The sequence below is a fragment of the Heloderma suspectum genome, chromosome 2 (genome assembly GCF_057233095.1).
Source record: "Heloderma suspectum isolate Gila_16-S chromosome 2, 16-S_ref, whole genome shotgun sequence".
Lineage (NCBI taxonomy): Eukaryota > Metazoa > Chordata > Lepidosauria > Squamata > Helodermatidae > Heloderma > Heloderma suspectum.
Genome location: NC_139459.1, coordinates 258,393,249 through 258,413,929, shown reverse-complemented (window position 1 = coordinate 258,413,929; position 20,681 = coordinate 258,393,249).

The following is a 20,681-nucleotide window of genomic DNA, read 5'->3' as shown; positions in this document are numbered from 1 at the left end:
TTTTCATGTACCTAAGCCAAATGGAGTTGCAGCTGAATTTTCTGTCAACACTGGTGATGGGATAGCATCCTCTGTTGCGCCTGAGGTAGCAGGGTAGTTCAGGAAGCACAGGACAGGCTGTGTGGCATTCACAGCTCTATCTTCTAAGAAAGATGAATAGTGGGGGCTCAGGAGGAACAGCAAAGGGGGGCTGCTGCTACTGCCCTCCAGCATCTGCTGCCTAAGGTGGTTGCCTCACTCTGCCTAATGGTAGGGCCAGCACTACTAATCACTCTCTGTATGCTCAAACTGCATACGTTACTTAGACAAGAAGAAAAAGCAATTTCCTGGAAATGCAGCAAGAAGAAACAGAAGTCAGATAGGAAGCATTATGCCATATATTCCTCTTTGGCATGGTCATAGCCATTTATATTCTCAAACTACCTCACCTGCTTCCCTTGGCTTTCCACCATCTTGAATGCTTATGCTTTCAACACTTGGAAGACAGGGCTGTTTCCACTGAATGTGCATATTGCTGCCTTGAGGCTGCTTTCCTCTACCAGCCTCTTGAATAGGCTCTCAGCATGAGTCATGCAATGGGTTCTACTTCTGAATAGGCATTCAATAGGGCTTGCTCCCATATAACTTTTGGCATAGTGGGAGCAGCATGAATTGAAACCTTTGCATGATTCACACTGCAGTGATGATATGGAAAGGAAAGGTTCACATTACCAGTCTATCAGGGATATTCAGTAGTTGTGGACTGCGGAGATGCAATGTGTGATTTTTGTCTACTGTATATTTGGGGATACACATCTCCCTTTCACAAGTTACACGTTTACTTTGATAAACGCTACTGGAACACTGGTGTAACCTGGAAAACAAATAAAGTACAAAGGTTTATTTATTTGTTACATTTCTATACTGCATATTGTCACCCTGCTTATTTAACTTATATGCAGAGTACATCATGAGAAATGCCGGGTTGGATGAATCAGAGGTCGGAATTAAGATTGCCGGGAGAATTATCAACAACCTCCGATATGCAGACGATACCACCCTAATGGCAGAAAGCGAAGAGGATCTCAAGAGCCTCTTGTTGAGCGTGAAAAAGGAGAGTGCAAAAGCTGGTTTGAAACTCAACATTACAAAAACGAAGATCATGGCATCTGGCCCTATCACTTCCTGGCATATAGAAGGGGAAGAAATGGAAGCTGTGACAGATTTTACTTTCTTGTGCTCCAAGATCACCTCAGACGGTGACTGTAGCCATGAAATTAAAAGACACTTGCTCCTTGGGAGGAAAGCTATGGCAAACCTAGACAGCATAGTAAGAAGCAGAGACATCACCTTGCCGACAAAGGTCCGTCTAATCAAAGCTATGGTTTTCCCAGTAGTAATGTATGGCTGTGAGAGCTGGACTATAAGGAAGGCTGAGCGCCGAAGAATTGATGCTTTCGAACTGTGGTGCTGGAGAAGACTCTTACAAGTCCCCTGGACTGCAAGGAGGTCAAATCAGTCAATCCTAAAGGAAATCAACCCTGAGTGCTCACTGGAAGGACAGATACTGAAGCTGAAGCTCAAATATTTTGGCCACCTAATGCGAAGAGAAAACGCTCTGGAAAAGACCCTGATGCTGGGAAAGACTGAAGGCAAAAGGAGAAGGGGACGGCAGAGGATGAGATGGCTAGATAGCATCACCGATGCAATGAATATGAACTTAAGCACACTCCGGGAGAGAGCGCAGGACAGGAAGGCCTGGCATGCTATGGTCCATGGGGTCACAAAGAGTCGGACACAACTGAACGACTGAACAACAACAATACTGCCCAATAGCCGGAGCTCTCTGAGTGGTTTACAAAGATTAAAAACATTAAAAATACAATATACAGAGATTAAAAACCATTTACATAAAAAACACATGAACAGACAATATATACAAAAGAAACATATATCTAAAACATCTTCAAACAAACAATCTCAAAAGCAAACAACCATAAACATAAGACATTCCAGGATCTATTAAAACTTATCATATGCTACAGAATGCCTGGGAGAAGAGAAAGGTCTTAACTGAAAAAATAACAATGTTGGCGCCAGGCGGGCCTCATCAGGGAGATCATTCCATAATTTGTGGGTCATCACCAAGAAGGCCCTCTCCCTTGTTGCTGTCCTCCGAGCTTCCCTTGGTGTAGGCAGCCGGAGGAGGGCCTTAGATGTTGAGTGTAGTGTACGGGTAGGTTTGTGTCGGGAGAGGCACTCCGTCAGGTTTTGTGGGTGGCCCCAAGCCTTGTAAGGCTTTGTAGGTTAAAACCAGCACTTTGAATCAGGTTTGGAAACATACAGGCAGCCAGTGCAAGAGGGCCAGAGTTGGTCTTATATGTTTGGACCTTTTGGTCCCCATTATCAATCTGGCCGCTGCATTTTGCACGAGCTGCAGTTTCTGAACCGTCTTCAAAGGCGAGCAAAGGTTGTGGCTGGTGTTAATACAGGCTGTTAAAAAAGGGTCTTGGACCCCTGGGACAACTCACTGATAACGATTCAGGCAGTTCCCATATTTCTGCCCTGCCAGTGACGATACATAACATGAGGGTGAAGACCTTTGCTCATGTTTGTGTGGTACAAATGATTACAATACAGAGCTGATTCTTGGGTTAGTGAAGCAGAACAAACATTGTTCCTGAGATGCAGCGAATCAAATACAGGGCAATAAAATGCACATTCAGGGAAAACAAAGCATGCGGGAGATTAATAGAGCTAATCCCAGCCCAGTTCACAAACAAACAAACAAACAAACACCACTGTTCAAACTAGAGAAAGATAACATTAAAAAAAGAGAAAAGAACCAGCTTGTAGAGTGTCTAGTGCCACTGATGTGACAAATTTAATACCTTGCTATGTGACTTGCAATTAGAGTCTTGCTGCTCTATAATTAAGCGTCTGATGATTCCGTACTTACAGATGTGTCTATCCGTTCACTTATAAACATGCCTTAGAGTCAGCAGGCCTTTCTACTGTAGGTGGAAAAATTACTTAAAAAGAATCTCATCTGAGCCATAATTTTTAAAAATACACAGACAATGAGAAACAATATACTCTGTTGCTGTGTTTTAGAGATATGTGCAGTTCCCTCCCATAACATTATCTCACTGCATGCTATCTCATCTATATCTATACTGAACTAGGCTTCTATCTTTCCTCTAACTGGTTTAAATACAGCTAAATTAAAAAAAAAAACAGGATGGCAGTGAGGACTTTAGGTTTTAAACAAGGCTACATTATAGACAAAGGAAATGAAGTGCTTTGAAGTCTGATAAAACCACCCTGCCTAAAATGTGTCAGATAAGCTGTCAGATAAGGGAGTGGTGGTGGCCTTTTGTTCCTTGGCCCATTAGATTTCCATACCTATGTCAAGGCAGTTCTTAATCTGTGGAGCTGCTGACAGGAGCAAATCAAGGACCTGCATTTAGTTGTGTATGTCTTAAATCATTTTTAAAATATGAAAAAAGAGCTCTCAGGATAGGAACACCTGGCAACGTTGTCTTGCTAAGGAACTTGACTAGATTTAAGCTGTCAGTGATGAGGATGTTTCCAGACAATCATTTTATTTTTCAGTAAATAGACAATTGTTATTTATTTCTTTGTGGGGAGGGGGTTCTATAGGCTCTCCCTCAAAAGAGCACATTTGTTAGAGATAAATCATAATTTCCTACCACTTAATCCACAATATTTTGTTGGTGTAAAAATCCAGTTCTTCTCTTCTGGGGTAGAGTGTGGGATGGAAGGCAGAGATGGGTCACATGGATTCCTATCACTAGTTTGAATCCCAGCTTCTTCCATTAAAGTTTTGAGTCAGAACCTAAGTTGAATCCATTTAAAGACAAGCAGACTTACACCAGGGAAGTCTAATGTACACACTAGCCCACGGATGTCCTTATTCATTTTAGTTGAAGAGACATCTGTACGCATGCATCCATTTGTAGCTGCAGAGTTTCCTCTTCTTCACTGACATTAATGGGGAAGCAAGTCTAAAGAAGCACTATGTTTGCAATTGAGTGCCTATGGAACTATTGACTGCAATTATGGAAGCATGACTAGATTACTCATAGTGAGCAAATATCTCAGACTCTCTCCATAAGCAACTCAAAAGCACTGAAAAGGGATACTTTATCCTGAAGGACATTTTAAAACTAAATTTAACACACATAAATAGTTGTAAGCAAAACACTATAAAGGTAGGGGTGTGTGTGTGTGTGTGTGTGAGAGAGAGAGAAAGAGAGAGAGAGAGCTTCCTCAGGAATAAACCATTTGAGTCTGTCCTTTTGAAGTGTTGAAGCTTTCAAACGAATAGCTAAATACATTCCAAATTCCATTAAACTGGGTAATTTACAGTGTTCTGAGGTTTTGCCCATGGAACTACATTAGCACAGTTTTCCTTTTGGCTTCGAAAGAAGTCATTATTCTAAGCACAAAGAAAAAAAAATCATGTTGATGGGTGATGCTGAAGAAATTGGTTTGCTTTCTAAGAAGTTTATTCATTGCGCTTATCCAGTGCATTAATTTTGAAAGGAATGTGGAGCTTGACAAAGGTCACAAACTATTGAAATGGAACCAAAGGGAGTGGCTAGAGCTTTTTGGCAATTCAACAAAAGCACATACGTGAGATAGTCTTTTAATGCATGCTTTTATAAAGAACCATGCATTGGGAAATGTCAGTAGTGAAGTGCTGTTTATGTCAGGAGTTTGTCTACACAGAAAGATTACACAGGATGAAAAAACGGAGTTTATTTTCTTTCCAACTTTTTATTATTTTTTACATTTATGTCACATCTTTTCCTCCAAGAAGCCCAAGGTGGCATACATGATCCCCCTCTTCTCCACTTTATCCTCACAACAACCCGGTGAGGTATGTTAGGCTAAGAGTCTGTGCCTGGCCCAAAGTCACCCAGTGAGCTTCATAGCCGAGTGGGGACTAGAACCGAGCTCCTGAGTCCCTGGCCACACTGGCTCTTGACAATAAGTCAAACTACTCACATATCTTTTTGAGGAAGTGGATGGATATGTGATTTTTCATGTGTATGTGTTGTGTTCTACTGAATGGTAGAGAAGGAGATATATATATATATATATATATATATATATATAAAATGGTGGATATATATTTGAAGAACCATAACCATTGCGCTCATTTCACATGCCAGCAAGGTGATGCTCAAAATCCTACAAGCTAGGCTTCAGCAGTATGAGAACCGAGAACTACCGGAAGTACAAGCTGGGTTTCGAAGAGGCAGAGGAACTAGAGATCAAATCGCCAACATTCGCTGCATCATGGAGAAAGCAAGAGAATTCCAGAAAAACGTCTATTTCTGCTTCATTGACTACGCTAAAGCCTTTGATTGTGTGGATCACAACAAACTGTGGCAAATTCTTAAAGTGATGGGAGTACCAGACCACCTTACCTGTCTCCTGAGAAACCTGTACGAGGGTCAAGAAGCAACAGTAAGAACCAGACATGGAACAACCGATTGGTTCAAAATTGGGAAAGGAGTACGACAAGGCTGCATATTGTCACCCTGCTTATTTAACTTATATGCAGAGTACATCATGAGAAATGCCGGGTTGGATGAATCAGAGGTCGGAATTAAGATTGCCGGGAGAATTATCAACAACCTCCGATATGCAGACGATACCACCCTAATGGCAGAAAGCGAAGAGGATCTCAAGAGCCTCTTGTTGAGGGTGAAAGAGGAGAGTGCAAAAGCTGGTTTGAAACTCAACATTAAAAAAACTAAGATCATGTCATCTGGCCCTATCACTTCCTGGCATATAGAAGGGGAAGAAATGGAAGCAGTGACAGATTTTACTTTCTTGGGCTCCAAGATCACCGCAGACGGTGACTGTAGCCATGAAATTAAAAGACGCGTGCTCCTTGGGAGGAAAGCTATGGCAAACCTAGACAGCATAGTAAGAAGCAGAGACATCACCTTGCCGACAAAGGTCCGTCTAATCAAAGCTATGGTTTTCCCAGTAGTAATGTATGGCTGTGAGAGCTGGACTATAAGGAAGGCTGAGCGCCGAAGAATTGATGCTTTCGAACTGTGGTGCTGGAGAAGACTCTTACGAGTCCCCTGGACTGCAAGGAGGTCAAATCAGTCCATCCTAAAGGAAATCAACCCTGAGTGCTCACTGGAAGGACAGATACTGAAGCTGAAGCTCAAATATTTTGGCCACCTAATGCGAAGAGAAAACGCTCTGGAAAAGACCCTGATGCTGGGAAAGACTGAAGGCAAAAGGAGAAGGGGATGGCAGAGGATGAGATGGCTAGATAGCATCACGGATGCAATGAATATGAACTTGAGCACGCTCCGGGAGAGAGCGCAGGACAGGAAGGCCTGGCGTGCTATGGTCCATGGGGTCACGAAGAGTCGGACACGACTGAACGACTGAACAACAACAACAACAACAACAAATAAATTATATATATAATATCATTTTCTATCACTCAGTGGATACTTTCTTCCCCAAGAAACTGGCATTGGATGAGACTGTCCTGAAATCTTTTAAAACTAATTTTGTGACCTGAATTCAGTAAATACCAGGGATTAAAAATGTGGAGCAAATATCCACAAAAGGCTGTTTACTTCTGTGTTTACTTTATTTACACATTATGAAATGAAATCTGGGCATTGCATGAAAGTAGCTGTATAATATTTGTAAGCAAGTATTGCAGCTATTCTTTTTTAAACATTCGTTGTGGAGAAACAATGAGGTAAATATTATTAAATATTGTGTAAAATTTATAAATACATGTTTATTACATAACATATCAGTGTGATTATAAGTTGTTAAAGGTGAGAAGTGAAAAAATACTACTAAATTAGGCTTGATAGTTACTTTGTAACTGAGGCCTACCATTGGCAACCTGCCAACTAAACCTACCAGTAAAGCAGTTGTTATCCAGGTTATGCCCTTAGCAGGTTTACAGTTGGACCATGTGTTTTTACACTGGAGATGAGAATCAATGTTGTTATAAGGTTCAAAACAAAGGATACAAAAAGTTTGATGGTTCAAAACAAAGGGAACAATAGTTTTATCCTGGTAACTGAATAGAAAGCTCAGGGACGTTTCCTGCCCCTTGATTAATTTATATCTGCCCAATCAGAGAGAGCAATATAGTATAATATTCAAACCAAAAGTTGTTATCAAGGGTGCTCAAGTAGTGTTTGACCTTGCTGACCTTGTCTTCAAGATGGGGATGCTTCAAGATTTTTTCTGCCAAGGCTCTAGTTTGGCTAATTCAGATGTACCATAATGGGTTAGTCAGCTGGGAGAGAGCACGGCAATTAGGTAGGCATTTTCATGTTTCTGCAGTGACAGGGAACAAATGCCTGTAATCTGATCAAGCAGGAAGAATGTACAAACTCTGGCTCCTGTACCTCTGTTGCAGTCCAGAGCCTTACTGATGACATTCCTGGCAGCTTTTCAGGCTGTGCCTCTTAGAACCAAAATGGATTCTTAAGCCAAGGTGTCAGGGTAATACCAATTAAACACACACTGCACAATGCACATTTCAGAGATCCAGCATGTCCAGCACTGGAAACAAAGCCCTATGAGGAGCGACTAAAAGAACTGGGCATGTTTAGCCTTGAGAAGAGAAGACTGAGGGGAGATATGATAGCGCTCTTCAAGTACTTGAAAGGCTGTCACAGAGAGGAAGGCCAGGATCTCTTCTCGATCATCCCAGAGCGCAGGACATGGAATAATGGGCTCAGGTTACAGGAAGCCAGATTTCAGCTGAATATTGGGAAAAACCTCCTGACTGTTATCGCACTACAACAATGGAACCAATGACCTAGGGAGGTGGTGGTGGGCTCTCCCACACTGGAGGCATTCAAGGTGAGGCTGGACAGCCATCTGTCAGGGATGCTCTGACTTGGATTGCTGCACTGAGCAGGGGGTTGGACTCAGTGGTCTTATAGGCCCCTTCCAACCTTACATTTTTTGATTCTATGATTCTATGAGGCTCACCTGCAACACTACTGAAGAATCTTCCAGTAGTAGTTGATTTTAACAACGAACTACACTGGTGAAGAAGCATAAGCAAGCCCTATAGGGAAAGGGGTACTTCAGAATAATTAAAAGCAGAAGGGTGTTATTGGAAAAAGAGCTGTGTGTGTGTGCATGTGTGTGTGTGTGTGTGAGAGAGAGTGCACTAGAATTTTTTATCAAAATGTGAAAGTTGTTTATATATCTGTATTAATGATTCATTGCATTATTGGTAAGCTAACAGGATCACATTTCAAGAATTTTATGTATTTTACTGGTTTCACTGGATATTTTGCACTGAGGAACTTTTGAATTTCTGCAGGCTGTGGTGAGATTTAAGGCTTTTCCATGTGTGTTGGCCTATATCTGTCTTATGGCTTGCAATTCATCATGAGCTTAATGGTGCTTTCAGGCTTACAATGCAAGGTGAGGGCTGTAAGTTCACCCTCATTGGAGGGCAGTCTTTGAAGGTCTGGCAAACTCTTCATTGCAGCTGTCCCATCCTTTAAACAAAAGAAGGATATTATTTTACAGGTCTGTCTCTGGAGACGATAGAATGGCACTGCAGAGTTTGTCTATTCCTAAATGGCCTCAATGAAGTATAACTAGCAAGATGTGTAGCTTTTACATTTCCAGCTGATGAGATAATTTGATATTTAGAGCTCTGTTCATTAATAAGCTATGCACCATTTACCTGGTTTTCTATGGAATTTATGAGTCAAAAGTGCAGAGTGCACCAGAAATGACTCATTCATCACAATATTTTCCCCTTCATAATTGGCTAACAGCCCATCACTGCAGCCCCAGGGACACATTGCTCAAAAAAGGTGGGCCCTGTATGGAAGAGTAAAGCAGCTTTATCTTAGGTAGAAAAGTTCAACTTGGTTTAAATATTCTGATGGTTCTTTGAAATGTAGGGTCCATTCAAAGACCCATGAAATGTGGGAAAATATGACTTGATGATTCCATGTTGCAGTTCATGTTTCATATTGATAAAGTGGTCACGTGATTATTTCACCGTATATGATTGGCAATGTTATTGTTTCACCAGATTCACAGCTCCCCACTCATAAGGTGCAGTACCCCCACCATCAATCCACTTCAGAAATTTTGCATGGTGAAAAATTTTGCATGGTGAAGTCCGAGCCTCCTGAACAGGGCTCGGACTTCACAGGGCTGTTCCAAGTGGTCCGGAGCCTGGTCGGTCCGGTGGCTCCAGAACCACTGGAGCATTCTAAGGCCTCCTGTGAGGCCTTGGCAAGGCACTTTGCAGATAAAATTGATCAGATTAGGTGTGTTACTCTGCACGCTGTGGATATTTTTAGTGAGCAAGAGGCGGCCTGTGGCAAACCGGTTTTGTGGGATCAATTCCAGCTTCTTCCTCCTGATGAAGTGGACAAGGTGCTTTCATCTGTAAGGCCGACCACCTGTTTACTTGATCCTTGCCCATCTTGGCTCATTATGGGCTGCAGAGAGAGACTGGGTGAAGGGATCAGGGCGGTGGTGAATGCCTCCCTTGAGGAGAGATTGATGCCATCAGCCCTCAAGGAGGCAGTGATAAGACTGCTCTTAAAGAAGCCCTCTTTGGATCCCCAAGTTCTGAACAACTTTCGCTCAGTCTCAAATCTGCCATTTTTGGGCAAGGTGATTGAGCGGGTGATGGCGATGCAGTTGAAGGCACATTTGGAAGAAACTGATTATCTAGACCCATTTCAGTCAGGCTTCAGGCTTGGGCATGGGACAGAAACGGCCTTGGTAGATGATATGAGGAGGGCTCTGGATAGGGATGAATGCTCCTTCCATGTTCTCCTCGACCTCTCAGCGGCTTTTGATACCGTTGACCATGGTATCCTCCTGGACCGCCTGGAGGGGTTGGGCATTGGAGACACCGTATTGTGGTGGTTCCGGTCCTTCCTCTCCGGCAGGTACCAGAGGGTAACACTGGGAGAGGAGGTTTCGGACCTGTGGCCACTCACTTGTGGGATGCCACAGACTTCCATCCTCTCCCCGATGCTATTTAATATCTATGTGAAGCCGCTGGGGGCTATCATCAGGAGGTTTGGGGTGCGGTGTCATCAATATGCGGATGACACGCAGCTCTACCTCTCATTCAAATCTTCACCAAGGTTGGCCGTAGAATCCCTGTCCAAATGTCTGGAGATGGTGAGTGGCTGGATGGGGAGGAATAAGCTGAAGCTGAACCCTGACAAGACCGAGGTACTTTTGGTGGGAGACAAGAGGAGGTTGGGGGATGTTGACCTGGTGTTGAATGGGGTACGGCTACCCTTGAAAGACCAGGCCTGCAGCCTGGGGGTCATTTTGGACTCCCAGCTGTCCATGGAGGCTCAGGTGTCAGCTGTGAGCTGGACAGCGCTATATCAACTCCATCTGATACGGCGACTGCGCCCCTTCCTTCCTGACCATCTGCTCCCATCGGTAGTACATGCCTTGGTCTCCTCTCGTTTAGACTACTGTAATGCGCTCTACGTGGGGTTACCCTTGAAGATGGTTTGGAAGCTGCAGCTGGTACAGAACGTGGCGGCTCGCCTGATTAAAGGCAGCTTCCGGCGAGATCACATCACTCCAGTGCTGAAGGAGTTGCACTGGTTACCAGTTGTTTTCTGGGCCAAATTCAAGGTGTTGGTTTTGACCTTTAAAACCCTATATGTTTCCGGCCCAGCCTATCTTAAGGAGCGCCTCCAGCAGCACCAGACAGGCCGCTTAACAAGATCAGCCTCGGATGGCCTTCTCTCTGTCCCATCAGCCAGGACAGCTAGACTGGTGGGGACGAGGGAAAGGGCCTTTTCTGTGGTGGCCCCCACTCTGTGGAACTCCCTCCCTAGGGAACTCCGTCATGCCCCCTCTTTAATGAGCTTCTGTCGTGCATTAAAAACGTGGTTGTTCAGGCAGGCATTTGGGGTGGGTTAGGGTATTTTAGAAAATATTTTTATTGTAGAATTTTATTGTTTTAAACTGTTTTATTGTGTGCTGTACATCGACCAGAGTGGCTGGGTGACCAGCCAGATGGGCGATAAATAAATATAATAAATATAATAAATATAGTAATAATAATAATAATAACAACAGTTGCCTCGTCATGGGCAGGGTGAATGCTAAAATGGTTGTGTGAATTGGCTTAATTAGTTTCTTCTTTTCACCCCCTCACCCATATTTCTTTGATCTATATGCAATGGTCTGAAATCCTAGCCTTTTTACATGTACAGGCAGACTCAATTAAGCCATCTTGCCCCCAAACAAAATATATTTGGCTAAGTTTCAAAATGCAAAGATTTGCAAGTGAAAGTTCATTAATTATAGTTAGTGTAGCTGTGGCATAGAATAGGCATATGCTTATTGATCAAAAGATAAAAAAAAATATCAGAGTAAAAGCCCATATTGACAATAAAGAATTCTGTCTTCTGTGGAAATTGAGATATATATGCTCATAGTGGGAGGAATTCACCAAGAACAGTTGCCATGCTACTTCTATTAATGAAAAGTGCAAAGGTTTTTTTTTTTTTTTAAATCAATAGGGGGATCATCTGCAAACCAGAAACTTTTCCTATGATACACACTAGAACAAAATATTTTTAACTATTATGAAAATTGTTACCTTCATGCAGCCCAGCCAGAGTTGTGCTTTGTTGCATGTGGTTTATCTCCCTGGATGGAGTACATCTGAGTCCTGAAAAGGAAGAATTAAAATTGGAGACTTTTTGAATTGCTGGACCTTTATGCAGTTGCATCCACACCTTCTTTTGAGGATGCCCTGAAAGTCCAGGAATACTAAAGAAGGTCCCTGGTTTGCAAGCAGACTTCAGGATTATTCACCACCTATACTGAATGTAGAATCTTTTAAAATTTTCTTAGTAAATTAGCCTAGTTTGTCTTTCAGGATTCATTGTGTTTGTGTGGTTAATTACTCCTTTCCTCGGCCCATCCCTATATGGGTAACAATGGGATGTGTGTATCCTTGGATTTCTTCACACAGAGCTTTTATCCTGCGATTGAGATGGCTCTCTCATGGAAGTTTGTGGGCTCTTTACATGACACCGTGACCCTCCAGGGCATCTCCTGCACTAGATGCCCTTTGTTCCATTTTTAAATTAATTGCAGATAATGAGCTATCAAATTACCTCACTGTGTTCCACTTGACTTTCTCTGTGAAAAGAGGAAAACCGGCAAGAAGAGGAGCGAGATCAATGAAAGACTCAGATACAGGGAGAAGGAGGGGGGGAGGGGGAAAGGAAACACGTGAAAAACGGAGTCCTTGTGATCCTGCATTTATACGGAAGCAGAAAGCCCCATTTTAAATGCAGGATTTTAGGCTGGTGTAGAGATGCCCCTTGTCTGCATCAATCGTTTCCATCAATTTCAACAGGGAAACAACCTCAATTAGGGATTGAGGCACATCAATTTGACTGAGAGTCTTGTCTAAAGTTAGTTTCTAAAAGTCAAATTTAATAATACTGTAATTTAAATTTTAAAAGATCAAACTAGTTCCACTGGAATTCAGATCATTGTTTTTAGTGGGACCATGGTTAAAGCACTATTACTGTTTTTGTGAAGAATGTGTAGGATGAGTTTTTAAAAGCCAAGAGGCTCAGTTTTGTATCCCATGCGGCTACTCTTCCATTTACACAGCAGGAGAAGAAAGAGGAACTAGACATGATCTTGATAACAATGTGTAAATCCTTTCACTGGAACACATATTAGAGGAATGTATTAAAACTGTTAGGCAAATAGATAAAATATGCATCAGAGAGAGAGAGAAAGAATTCTCTAGGTATTGCACATAGAATAGCTGAAATGGATTCTTGTGAAGTTTTTGAAGTATAATAATTTATACCAAATAACAGTAGTCAATCTAAGTAAACTATGAAGAATTTGGTTTATTAACTTTATATGCTGATAAAAATACTTCCAAGAGACTTAACATTTCGTTCATCCTTTCCCCACCTCTTGTTTCTACAAGGCTAGGATTAGTGTCATTTTGTATTTCTGTTCAGGCATCCCCCTTTTTTTTTTGCTGGCACATGCATATACTTTTAATCCTTATGGATTCAAGGAACATCACTTGTATTCTTTTGATTCACATTTACATCCTAATCAGCCCTTATGACCTTTATGTTCTATCATTGAACCTCTGCTTCAGTTGCGGGTACAGCTCCATCATGTCACTTTAGGGAACTGTTAATCGTATAATTAATTCCTGCTATAATTTCAATTAAATGACTAGACACCTTGGCTTTGGACACCTGTCTATGTAAAATGAATGGTCCCTATTATTATAACAATGATGATTGAAATTGCGTGGGATGCATATGGTGGTACAAGGTGCCATTTTAACCTTGGAAAGGTGCCTTTTAATATAAAGGTAATCACTTTAACAAACTGTGTTTTAACTTTTAAAAACACCTCTCTGTTCTTTATGCTCTATACTATTGTCAACTCAAGAGGGCTGGTGCCTTTTCTGCACTACTGCATGCTGCAATAGTAAAGCCAAATTCAAAGGCTTGCTTTGTCATATTGTTGGATCCAGTTCAATAGGAAAAGCCGAATTAGATTCATAATGAATGCAATGGGGGGGAGTGTAGCTTCATAACTGCATATTGGATGTTTCCATTTCTTGGGGATGCCAGATTCAGATTCATTTTATTGTATTTTTAGCAACCAGCCATTTCAATAAATTCAAAGGAAGATGATAAACTTTGTAATCCTTAAACTCCAATTACTTGCAGAGCTATGTTGAGTCTTTAAGGGTGACTTCATGAGTGATTTACTCCAAGCTGGCTGCGTTTGGAAGTCATTAGGGATATATGACGTCGTGGCCATCCAACAGCCACCCCGGAGGTTATCATGGAAAAACTGGATTTCCTGTGACTGCTTAAAGTCTGATTCTTATCCTTAACTCAGGTTCTCCACAGTGTAGTTGCTGTGTGCCCCAACCCCCACATTGACCTTGAGTATGCTAGCCCTGCCCAGGGGTGTGTCTTTCACCATGACCCCAGTCAAGGGGTGTTTCCTGTGTGTTTCCCATCCCTGCACAAACCAGATAGTGTCTACTCAGAACTGTAACTCCCATTGTGGTCAATGAGGCTTGTCGCCTGAATGTGCACATCAGAATTTACAGAGATCCCTCCAGCTGAAATAGCACATTTTAAAGCACTAATTCCCTAAAGGCTGTAAAGTGCTTTCTCAAAGCTGCAATTCTCCTTGTTTGGTTTATTGCCATTCATAAGTAACTACTTTCACCTACGATCATCTTGATCCTGTGCAGCATCGGGTTAGAAAAGGGTCTGGTTTCCCATCCACTTCCCCTCCCTGCCTCTCCCAGCACAAACATATGTGTGTCTATGCAGGAGTAACTCCCATTGTGGTTAATGAGGCTTGTCCCCAAACTGCGCACTCCTGAGATTCCCATGAATCGAAATAACGCATTCAGAGAGCCTTAATGTCAAAGCTTCAAAGCTTCGATTGATCGCAGCAGGACAGCTAGAACACGGTGTTCCTTTCATGATTGTCATGGGGTGGGAAGAGAGGGAGAAAGAGAGTGATTTCTGTGGATACAGGGGAGGAAACCTCCCAGGATTTTATCGAACGAGAAAGAAGGGAGAGCTGGGGGGGGGGACCTCTCTTATTGGTTGATCAGCCTCTGCCAGTCAGATGACGTTCACTCCCACCCCCTCCCCACCTGAAAGTATGTTCTGTGAAGCAACTGTGATTCACTTTCTCATGGAGCCCTGCGGAGAGCAAAGCTGGCTTCTTGAAAAATCTGGGCAAGCCATGATTGGCTTCTCCTTCTGTCTCCTTCCATTGTCATGGAGAAACCCCTGTTGTCGTTTTTGCTGCAACATACTAAAATCACTGCCCTCTGGAAATACAATAAGAAAACATTTATTCTAAAAAAGAACTCTCCGGCAGCTTACTTGCCCAAACAGTTACATTCCATGACCCACAGTTAAGGCCATTTCCCCTTAACTTTACCTCCTGTCAGCACTCTGATAAGATTTTGATCAAATCCACTTGATCAAAGATCAAGCACCCAGCACCCATACCCGTTTGCTGCAGATTTGGTTGCCTTTAGGGAGTCTATTTCTTCAGGTGCCAAAAATCTGCCAACTAGTCAGAGGATGTTTGGTGTGATGATTTCTGTTCTCAGTTCAAGGGCACTATAATACATTTGTATTGTGTTATCTACCTGGGCAATTGATGCTTGTGGCTAAATCAAAGAAAGCTTTGTCAAGATATTACTTGTTGGTTCTAATTGCACCTCAACTGTCTTAAATATACTCTTGGTCTTGGGTACTTTAATATTTTCCATTAATTTCCCACTCAGAGCATGGAGTCTTATTCAATAAAGCCTCTTTCTCTATCTTTGGGAGAGCTTTGAAGGAATTTCAAATGAAGATTTTCTTCTATTACATCATTTGAACTTTTCACCTCTTCAATTACTTTTTCTGATCTATACTTTCCACACACTTATCAAACTTATTTCATCTAAAGAAGGCTTCTTTGGAGGGATAACCAATTGAATCTCCATTGGTTCTATCAAAGGGGTATTCCATTAAATTTAATATTTCTCTTTCTGTTTTACACTGTCTTGTTTAACCCTCTTAGCTGGTGCTGTCATCAATGACATTTTTATGATTAGGTCAATAAAAACTCCTATAGATATAATCCCAATAACCCTGTAATAGTTTTTTTCTTTCTCAAAATCAGGGGAAGAATTTTTTGCTGCCTGACTATGAACAGTATTTTTAAATTGTAACAATGTGTGTACATATACATACATACATACATATATGTATTGTTACCGAATCAATATCCCTATAGTCCAAGGATAATAGGGCATTTTTAACATTTTTTGTATCATGAAGAGAACTGCAAAAGGATATCCTTCTGTAATGTGAACCAATGTTTAGGTTGCAGAACAAATTCAATTCCCATTTCTTGCAGTTTAGTACTTTTACATTTGCCAGAGGGACACACCTAATCCAAGTCAACATCTCTTCTATTATCTAAATACATTGTACGATCTCTTCTTTCTGGAATACTTTTTTTTTTACTGGCATGAGAACTTTAGTCTTTCCCTCTAAACATCTTTACAAGAGAGTCTAGAGTAGTCTGTAAGATTCCCAGCCTTGGATAAACTGCCTTCACTGTTTCAGCAATTAGACTACACTAGTCTGCCACTGTTTTACCTGCTAGAGGTGCCTGCTGTCTGTTATACTTGGGGCTGATCTGCTACCTTGAGGACAGTCACCAGATGTTAAACAGGCTTATGTACATATTTGTCACTGGAATTGAGTACATTTCCTGTATTATACTCCTTGGGTCGCTCTAGATCAGCCATCCCCAACCTGGTTCTCTTCAGTTATTTTGGATTACAACTCCCAGCATTCCTAACTATTGGTGAACAGGGCTGATGGGAGTTGAAATTTAAAACATCTGGAGAGCACCAGGATGGGGAAGGCTGGATAGTCATCCATCCACTGCTTATCTTCCAGCAGTGGAGATGGGTCAGTTTGGTTTTGCAGCCATTTTTCCTTCCCATATTTATAGTCCTTAGTTTAGTAGCAGGCATCAAGAAACCAAGGGAAAATTAACTATGGTCCAGGGGATACTGCTGGCTTTGAGCCATTGGCTAAGAGCCCTTTGGTTCTTTCCCTTTGGTTCACATGAAAGGCAGATGACCTGGGCAAAGCTGAGCCTTTAGTACTTGGAGCAGAAGGACAAAAATTACTTCAGTGTGAATCAAGCAGGCACCAGCCACAGCTTTCCCCCTTGGAGATCTCATATTTTTGGTAGTTTCCATATGGATTAGTCCAGATAGAGGTCCAGGTACATCATTTCAGGAAGCTACCATATTGCAAATATTTGAAACCAGGATGCCAAAACAGGATGCCAAATATTTGAAAACATGAGAATTATATTGTGTGATTGCATTGCCCAGCTGAGTGGGACAATTTGTTCTTTAATGTCTTTGAAGGCCCATTTGTCTGGTATTTGTCTCTGTGTTATGATACCTTGGTAGTGGCTAGTGTTATCAACATTGTTTTCATTTAACTCAAAGCAGCCTTAAATCTGTAATGCTTCAGTAACTACAACATTGGAAAGTGAGTAGCTTCTGGAAATAAAAAAAATAAAATAAAAAGGGTGAAATGTTGCATCTGAATTTTAACATAAAACTGCCATTTTGAAACTGATGACAAGTTCTAAAGGGCATTGTTTTGTTCCAGAGACGGTTGATGTGCTGTTGGATAAGTGAATTGAAGACATCCTTTTTATGTTAACAATTTACTGCTTCTTTGTTAGATACCTACAAAATAAGCATGTCCGGCGGAGATTTGCAAGTCAGATGATTGTCCACAACACATTAAGATCTTGTCCTCCAATTCCAGTTTTTAATAGGGTCTATAAACTTTATGACTTTGCCCAGTATTTAATTAGGTTTGGTAGAACAATAAATTGTAGCTTATGGGACAATGTGAATTAAATCTGCTTTACTTATTTTGACCTTTTGTCATTCCGTGCAACTGTTTTAAAAAGGACTATAGTCGGCATCAAGAAAGAACTGTGTATAAATTGTGATGTTTAAAGTAGTGGCACAAGATAGCTATTTATTAATCAAGCATTAGTTATGGTAGTTAAGCATTTAGGGATAATAAAATGTAAATGTGCTTTCAGCGTAAGCTATGTTTCTAGAAAACGAATACATTCTTGAAGAAAAATGGTTGCAGTAAGGTTATAGGGAATATTAATCATATGTATTTGCATATTTTACAGATGGTTATGCAGATGCTTGTTAAAATACGCAACAATTTAAGAAAATGTTTTTATTAACAAATATAGCAAGGTTTAAATTGATCACTACAGTGTAAAGTACATATTGTGTGCAGACATGTTGTTTGCTTTGATGGTAAAGGCTATTAGCATAGAAGATGACTGGGAACAAATTAAGTCACTTTCCTTTTCTCTGAATTAGTCATATTAAGGACAAAATATTGCTTAACCTACAAACTTTATAGACTTGGATCTAGAATTGTTGTTCTGTCAGCGGACGTATGCCACAGGTGGAACAGGACCTCCACGGTCTCTTCTCTGCCCTACCACCCTCTGCCCCTGTTCTGCCAGTGGTATCCTTCCACGTTTCTCAATCCAATCCATAGAAGGTAGAAATAGGAATAGCGGTGCCACAACAGCATGAAAATATAAGATAGCAGAAATGTTCTATGTTACTACAGTGAGTTGGATAGCAGCACTTCACTCGTCCACTGTTTATTTTGCCACAGTCATGGATCCTGGTCATGCACTTCATCGACTCCTACCCTGCCAAATACCTGTTCATATGTTTTGTTGCCACACACCATTTTTTTCTTCTGCACTTCTGAGTGTGTGGTCTCAAATCTCCATGTCTTCGAGGAAAGACTGAAACTTTTGTCTCCTCTGTTAATCAGGCTGTGGCTGCTTTAGAATGTTCCTGGTTTTATTGTATTTAAATTGGCTTCATTGTATTGTAGTTGTTTTTATTGTAAGCAATTTGGGTGGTGAGTGGATGGGTGAGTGGGTGGACCAAAAAGCAGCACATTAATCTTACAAATAAATGCATAAATAAAAATGGTGGTTTTCGCCCTGCTTTAGAATGTTTAAACTCTGTCTGTTTTGGAATAGGGTCAGTCTGATTTGTGGTTTGTGTGTCCAAGAGTGTAAGGGGATTTATGATGGCTTTTTCTTTTGTGGGATTTCAGTTGAAGAGGACTGAGTAGAGGCAAGGAAGGCAATTTCTTTCCAAATATGCCAAGGACATTTATTGAGTATGTGTCTTTCAGGGACACTTTTATGCTACCAGGCTTTCCAACAGCTCACATGACCATGGGCCCATCTACATGGGAGGTTTTCTCCAATGCTGCTGTGGCTTAAAGTCATTAGGGACACATGATGTTGTGGCCACTCTGAAACCACCCCGGAGTTTACCTCTGGGGAAGCCGCATTTTTCTGGAGTACTTTTACTCTGTTGTTTTTCTTTAATGCAGCTTCCCTGTGGTTCAGCTGTGTGCCCATCGGTCCACTTTAAATTCGGTATGATCAGGGTGTTCCTCAGGGTGTGTTTTTCACCTGGCCATGCCCTTGGTAACCTAGGTAACCAAAGTAACTCACCTGCCACATCAAAACCCTAGAGTGCTCTTTCAAGCCTTCAGAATCTCCCTGCACTCCCATTTTGTCAGTGGGCATAATTAGCCTCAGTGATTATGCACTTCTCTGATGTTTGCGTTACTTCTCTTCCTTGATGTTATGTTAAATCACTTCCCTGATGTTGTGTTAAATTGCTTCCTCGGTGTTGTGTAAAGTCACTTCTCTGATGCATAAGAGCTTTATTGGAGTGGCGATCTGGCGAGGTCTCAGGATCATGGGAGCCTGCTCTTGCGAGCAGGGAGAAAGTGCCCAGAGAAGGAGAAAGGGGCGGGTGTGGAAGCTATACCTCTGTGACAGTTTGGTGGAATGGGGCAAAATGGTGGGGGAGGGGGGTGAGATGCTTTCAAGAGGAGCCTTCAGATGCTGCAGTGGAGAATTGGGGATTTTGGCTTCTTCAGGGAAATCTGTGCACATTGGGAAAAATGGGGTAGGAGCAATAACTCTGCAACAGTTTGCTGGAATGGGGCAAAATTGGGGAGGCGGACTGCTCTCATAGGCAGCCTTCAGCTACTGTACTGGATAATTGGGTTGTCTCTAGAGAATTGTGAATTAATTACTCTCCATTCATAATAATGTAGTAGAAGAGGGGAGCTTGGATGTGGGCCAGGAAACAAGCCTCTCTCATTAGTTGAGCAGCCCCTGTCTGGCTGATAACATTCAGTTCTACTTGTCCCAACCAACCCAGAAGTATGGTCCATTCAAGTGCTGCGTAACACATGAAAACTGGCTTTTAAAGGTACAGGACACTCAGCATTTCTTGCTTCGTGTGTCCCTGGTGGACCAAAGCCTATTCCATGAAAATTCGGATAATACTCTAAAGTGCTTCTCATTCCGTTGTCGTGAAGATTTCACTCCCCCCCCCCCCCAGGTGTCACTAAGCAGGGTTTGTGTAGACTCTGATCCTTATAAATGCCAAGGGGAAAAGAGAAGGTAATATGTGAATTAGTTTTAGGAATAGAATGTTCTTTAACTTCATTGCTATAGGAGGAGTCTTCTCACTAAGGCAAGAATGGAATGTGGAGTTCTTTTAGTTTGCTAGGTCCTATCCAATAAAGAGTGGTTATGCACAAGAGAAAGCTAAGGAGTTGCTTTGAGGATCACTCCAAGAAGTAGAATTTACTACCTTCTTGGAAAGTACCCCTGTAAGAAAGCACTGGCAATGGTCAGCATAAGGGTAATAGAAACCATGTACTCAGGAAAAGAAATCTAGACCACAAAATGGAAAAGGTACAACTGCATTTTATTAATTACAAATATGATGCATTGGCCTATACGGCAACACTCCAATTAATCTGCCTCCAAGGCTACCATAAATGCAACTCAACTGTCCACAAGACTCCAATCAGAATAGGGGATATAATTACAGAACAATGATGGCTCTTTTCAACCTAATGTTATACTTCAGCAAAGGGGGATAGCCATTCCTCTTGTCTTCGGGTGGAAGTGAATCCTGGATTTTT